Here is a 7380-nt window from a genome sequence, read left to right as displayed (position 1 = left end):
TGATATAACTAAAAAGATGTTCACATTTTTAACTACCCCAAGGTCTATTCAATAACAAAACTTTGAAATATCGTGCTTAAATTATAATCCATATAATAACAAAAGAATAATCAGTCAAATCAAATCAATTTCTTATTGCTCGATTGTATCATATAGACAATATAGCTTTTCATGTCTCAGTCCTGAAGGCGGTACAGAACATCAAAGGGAGTTAACTCTTAAAAATCAGCTGAGTGTTTCATGACATACTTTAAGCGCGGAGAAATCAAGCTTTTAAACGATCAAAATTAGCTCTGGTCAAAGTACAACAAGTAGCAGTATTCAGCTTTCTATTGATTATTTTGTCTTGAATATGGAACAAATATTTTACCAGTAGACATACGCAAAACAACAAAAAAACAATTAATCAAAATATGATAACCCTGTCAACTAATAGCCGGCAATAACTATAAAATCGTTATATTAGTTAATAGGGTTTAAGTGGGTAAAATTACAAAAAATCTAGAGTTTAAAATTGATGTTGTAAGTCAGAATGTCAGAAGAGCATTAACAAAGGAAATATCTAAGCTAAAAATATTAAAAGGTTTTGATATATTTGAGTTTTTTTAAATGGTGGGAAAATGCAGACTCCAACTTTCACCTTACATTTAGCATTGGCAATTTTTATGTCTCAAATCATAAGAAAATATATCTAGAATCTGCTTGAATATTGGTAACGACCATGTTATGGACTATCGAAGTCTCATTATGAAAAGAAAAGTGCGTGGTATGAGGTAGAATATTTTACCCTATATTGTAGAATAAATCACTAGGAGTCCAAATATCTGACAGAAATTGCTAAACCTGACCTGACTTTGACCTTAAATTCTTGTTCTCAACTATAAATACAGAGGTTTTCTGTATAGTTATAGATTTAGTTTTTTTCATGTCTAACAATCATGTAGAGCTTTATCAACCGTATCATTGTATTTTCTGTTACATTTAGAAAAAATACCTATCAGTTTTACATTTTTTGTCTGACAGATGGCTCGATATATCAAAGAAATCAAATGATTCTATAACTAATTATGACAGCTTCATTAATAAACAGAAGCTAAAAAAAATCATACACTGCGTCATCTTAACAAAACAACATTAATTATGGTCAACTCTAGAAGCTGAGAACAGCATGATCTTTATTTCAATTAAGAAAGACTTGATACACAAATGTTAAAAGTCTCGAATGAGCCATTCCTAAGTCAGGAACCTGTTTATTCAGTTGTTGTTGTTATTAATTATTAGTCTTTCAAATTAGTTTTGTTTCGTGTTTCATTGCTTGTCTATTTGGCTATTTCTTTTTCAGTCGTAGTGTTGTCAGTTTATATTCAAGTTATGACAAATGTATGAGTTTAAATGTTCTTGTGGTACATTTTGTATCTTTCGCCTGTCTCTTTCTTTTTCATTTCTGTCATATTTGTTTTTCGTAAATTATTTTGTTTTAAATTAGGGCGATAGTTTACGGGTTTCAATTACTTCACATTTTAGGTCAGTTTTTATAGCTGACGTTACATTATGGGGTTTTCACAATGTTAAAGACCGTACAGTGATCTTTAAATACTTTTATTGTCATGATTTGAACTCCGACTAAAAGTAAATGTTTTCTCATTGGTTACGGTACCTCATCTCCTTCTTTCTATTTTTATCTCTACATATTTGTTTATTTTTTCTATAATTGTTGCCTTTTAAATCGTAGATGAGTTTTGTTCCCTCACATTTACACCAACACACACTCTACAAACTAAAACAAGAAAAGTGAGTTATATATCAATGTGATAGCAACGTACAGTTGTCATAAGGACAAATAAAAATAAACAAAAAATGTATGCAACTACTTTTACTAATAATGGTAGATGTACCATATCGTATACAATGTTGTATTTTCTTATCGATATTTCATTATTATTTTCGTAAAAATTATCTATATCCCTTTCTGAAGTTGTTTATATTTTCAAGAAAAAAAAACAAGTCACTTAACATTGTTGTGTCTTTAGAGGTTTTGTTAATTGTCACTTGCCATAATTTTTTATCAAATTTGCATTGCCAGTTCTTTAAAAAAAAATCAATCATTTGTCAATTTAAAGAAATTAAACAACAAAAATATAAAGTATCTTTTGAACATTTTAATAGAGGTATAATTCAATTTAAGAAGAAACAAACTGAATTTGGTAACTGTTATTGATTGTTATTAAATGGAGGTTTTAAAGATCTAGAAATGCGAACACAAATCAAATTGTTTCACCGGTCGCTTTGCACAAAAGTAATGACGTAGAAATCATTTTTCTGGCAATGGGAATATTCGTTATGACTAAATCCGTCAAGGTCAAGGCACGAAATATCCAATTATTTCTAATAATAAACTTAAAGATTTGACAATCTTGAACTAAAGAAACATTAATTCTTGAAAAGCACAAAATTATCATTTCCGACAAGCTCAATTTAACAAACTTTTAATACGTCTTGAGATATTTTTGTCAGTTGTTATTTGTATTCGAAGTTTTTATTATGGAAAATGTCATTGACTCTTATATAGTTAATGTATAACACAAATGTATGTCTAATTAGTAATCAAAGGTACCAGGACTATAATTTAGTACGCCAGACGCGCGTTTTGTTTACATAAGACTCATCAGTGACGCTCAGATCAAAATATTAATAAAGCCAAACAAGTAAAACGTTGAAGAGCATTGAGGATCCAAAATTCCAAAAAGTTGTGCCAAATACGGCTAAGGTAATCTATGCCTGGGATAAAAAAAATCCTAGTTATTCGAAAAATTCAAAGTTTTGTAAACAGGAAATTTATGAAAATGACCACATTATTGCTAAGTCTTGCTTGAACTTAAACGATGTATATAAGTTTTCGCTCATGGATGGGATAAATCCATTTAAACGCAACGGGATGCTAAGGAATTATGGGTAAAGTAATTCATTACACAGTTGCACTTGATCTTAGAGAATACCAATCGTTACGCTAGAAAATGAAATCTTTTAGTGAACATGGAGATTTACGCGTTAAAGGTATATTGTAAACGGATAAAATTATATTTTTAGTACAAAAATATTATACAACTATCTACCAAAAAGATCACAGGACTTGGTTGTATGCAAGAACGGGATACAATACGACCTTCAACAATATGCAAAACTCGTACTGTATATTAAGATTTATAGAAAAAACAAGGATGATAAAATTTTAAATAATTCAAACGAATACAAACCACTAGACTGGTTCCTTCTAAGAAAAAAACTATAAGAATTTTAGACAGCAATTAAAGACAACCACTTTATTACAGGTACCTTGGCTTAAGACGGGTTCACAAAGAATGGGACGGGTTTAAATAATTATGAGCGCTAAACAAGCCGCCGCAACCTAAAACGTAATTGGTGAAAATTTCCATTTTTTTTGGTGACGTTTTCGGCCATTGAATTAGAACGTTTTTGTATACACTTTTGAAAATATTATCCATTGTAGATTTTGAAACGGTGCACTGTGTTTTAACCAAAAACGTGTCTCATGAAATCTATTTTCATTATAATTCTTTTATTTTCAGGAAGAAAAATGATTAAGAATTAATATAAGTAAATTGATAAAATATATGAACAAAATGTGTAATTTCATTTTAATAAGATAACGACAGACACACCAACTTCATTTTTATAACTGTAATTGATTGTTAAAATATCTCTTAAAGATCTAGCAATGCATGTACAAATCGAATTATTCCACTAGTCGCCTTGTTCATAAAGAATGACGTAGAATTCATTTTTCTGTCATTAGGAATATCCGTTTTGACAAAATCTGTCAAGGTTATGGCACAAAATATCCAATATTTTCGAATAATAAATTTAAAGAAAATGACAATCTTGAACTCAAAATAACATTAATTCCTAAAAAGGAAAAAATGTGTCATTTCCGACAAGCTCACTTATCATAACTTTTTAGACTTTCTTAGAATGTTTTTGTCAGTTGTCATTTTATTTCAAAGCATGAATTATGGCAAATTTCAATGACTTTAATACAAACTCTGAATGGTCTATATGTAGGTTTTACTGGTCTTTTAACGATGTATATGAACTTTTTCTCGTTCGTGGTTTTAATCCATATATACGCAACGGGATACTATAGAATTATGGGTAAATTAATTCATTTCACAGCTGCACTGGAACGCAGACAATGTAGATCGTTACGATTTACAATTAAGTTTTTCAGTCTGCATAGAGATTCATTTTTATTGATAAAGTACAAATGTAAATGCATGAAATCACCTTTTTCACTAAAAATATCAAGGATGTTCGATATTATTGCTTCTGACTTTTTGTCATATATCAGGAATCCTCTTGTCTTACCCATGTATGATGAAAGACAAAGAATATTTGTTATGGCAAAATCCGTCAAGGTAAAATCAGAAAATATCCATTAATTTCTAATAATAAACTAAAATATTTGACAGTCTTGAACTGATGAAAATAATAATTCTTGAAAAGCACAAAATAAAATTATTATTTACGACAAGATGAACATGCTCAATATTAGCAAACTTTTAATACGTCAATGCTCTTCAACTTTGTATTTGTTTGGCTTTAACTATTTTGATCTGAGCGTCAATGATGAGTCTTATGTAGACGAAACGCGCGTCTGGCGTGTAAAATTATAATCCTGGTACTTCTGAGATATTTTTGTCAGGTGTTTTTTGTATGGAATTTCGAAACATACATTATGGAAAATGTCACTGTCTTTAAAACAAACAATGAATAGCACAAATTAAGGTCTTGCTGGTCTTTTAACGATGTATATAATTTTTTTCTCGTTCATGGCGTAAATCCATTTAAAGGTAATTAGATACTATAGGATTACTACTGTATATTAAAGGGGCACTAGCTACGAGATATATAAAAAATGTAATATATAATTTTTTTGGCACAATCATTAATGAAATGCAAATGGTAAATAGCTTTTAGCAGCCAGTATGGTTCAATTTTGTCAAAATGAGCTAAGAATAATTGATTGTGAATAATTCGACCTTTTTGAATCCGTATTCATGTGAACTTCAATTTAAATCCTTAGCTTGAGATGGATAACACGTAAATTGGATGTGTAAAGTGATTTAAAGGAAAAGATTGTCAACATTGAAAGTGAAACAAAGATAATTAATTTGATTGACTGACTTGACCCACAAAAAAATCATTCTTATAAGGTAAAAACGATGATAAACATTTTTTCATTTATAATATGAAATTAAAAATATCTACAAAAATCCAACAGCACGAGTTTGCTTAATCTATTTATATCCATATTTATGTTTACACCGCTTATATGGTCATTGGATGACTTTAGAGGTTAACTCGATGGTTAATATGATGGCGTCTCGACTAAAATACACACGAAACGAAGCTACGTATGTTCGTTCCAGTGCCCTGTTTATTGTTTATTTTAGAGTTTTAATAGTTTGGATAAATGTTTTACATTGTTATAAATCAAATACTATGGATTCATTTTTTTTCGTTGGATACCAATTTTTGTTGAGTTTTCCCCAATCCACGAAAATTAGTTCCAACGAAAATAAATGAATTCACAATTAAGAGAATTTGATTAAAATTGGTGAACATTAATTTGCCAGCGAGTGCCCCTTTAAGATTTAAAGAAAAAGAAGGATCATGAAATTTGAAATAATTCAAATGAATACAAACCACAAAACTGGTTCCTGCTAAGAAAACAAACTATAGTAAATAAACGACAGAAATAAACGACAACCCACTTTGCTTCAGACGGGTACACAAAGAATGGGACGGGTTTAAACAATTGTGAGCGTTCAACTCCACGCCAAAATATAAAACATAATTGGTGGAAATTTCCATTGGTATTTAACGTTTTCGACCAATTAGAACGTTTTTGTATACCACTTTGAAAATGTTACTTATAGTACATTAGATTTTGAAACGGTCCACTATATGTCTCAACAAAGACGTGTCACATAAAATCTATTTTAATTAGTATTCTTTCTTTGAGGAATTTAAAAAAAAAATATTAAGAATTCATATACATAGTTAATAATTTAAAGAAAAATGAAAAAAATAATAATTCATTTTAATTAGATTACGTCAGAAACACCAACTTCACTTTTATAACAGATTGTTGAAATACTTTTTATAGATCTGGCAACGCGTGTGCAAGATGATTTATTTCACTGGTCTCATTTTATACAAGGAATGACGTAGAATTCATTTTTCTGTCAGTAAGAATATCCGCTATGACAAAATCCGTCACGGTTACGGCACAAAATATGCAATAATTTCTAACAATAAACATAAGGAATTGACAATCTTCAACTCTAAAAACATTAATTCTAGAAAAGCATAGACAAATTATTTCCGACAAGCTCAATTTTAACAAATTTTCAATACGTCTTGATATACTTTTTTGTCAGTTGTTATTTCTATTAAAATCATTCATTATGGAAAATGTCACTGACTTTAGTACAGACAATAAAAAGCACAAATTTGGGTCTTGTTTGTCTCTTAACGATGTATATAAGTATGGGTTTTTTTTTCTCGTTGATGGCTTAAATCCCTTTATATGCAATGGGTGACCAAAGAAAATGTCAGTATTTGAGTCATTTCACAGCTGCACTTGAACTGGGACGATTTGAATAGTTACGGTTGATAATTACGTCTTGCAGTCGACATGGAGATTCAAATTTATTTATATTGTAAATGCATAAAATCACCTTTTTAACCAAAAATATCAAGGATATTCAGTATTATTGTTTCTGACTTTTTTGTCAGATATCAGGAATTCTTTAGTTTTACCCATGTATTGCTAAAAGACCAGAAATATTCGTTATGACAAAATCCGTCAAAGTTAAGGAACAAAATATCCAATAATGTCTAATAATGCACTTAAAGAAATGTAAATTTTGAACTGAAAAGCACAAATTTATTATGCTATTGTAAGTTTTGTATTGTTGTCTTTCATTTCTGTCAAGGTGCTTTGTTTATTTGCCTTTTTGTGCTTCTTTGCTACCCATTGTTTTTGTTGTAGTAATTGGGATTTTAACACAGTTTTGACTGGTGTACCCCTATTTGTGACATTTTTACATATTATGTCTGTTTGTTTTGTTCACACATCGTTATCAATATAATGGAGAATGATGCGACTGTCCTACAAGTAAGTGGTTTGGCTAGATTTAAAACCAGGTTTAATCCACTATTTTTTACATAACAAAATGTCTGTTCCAAGTCAGAAATATGACACTTGTTTTCCATTCGTTTGATGTGTTTGATCTTTTGATCTTGCCATTTGATTAGGGACTTTCCGTTTTGACTTTTCGTCGGAGTTCAGCATTT

Source organism: Mytilus edulis, chromosome 13 (assembly GCF_963676685.1).
Source record: "Mytilus edulis chromosome 13, xbMytEdul2.2, whole genome shotgun sequence".
NCBI lineage: Eukaryota > Metazoa > Mollusca > Bivalvia > Mytilida > Mytilidae > Mytilus > Mytilus edulis.
The sequence above is the reverse complement of the archived record's forward strand: the minus strand, read 5'-3'. Positions refer to the sequence as shown.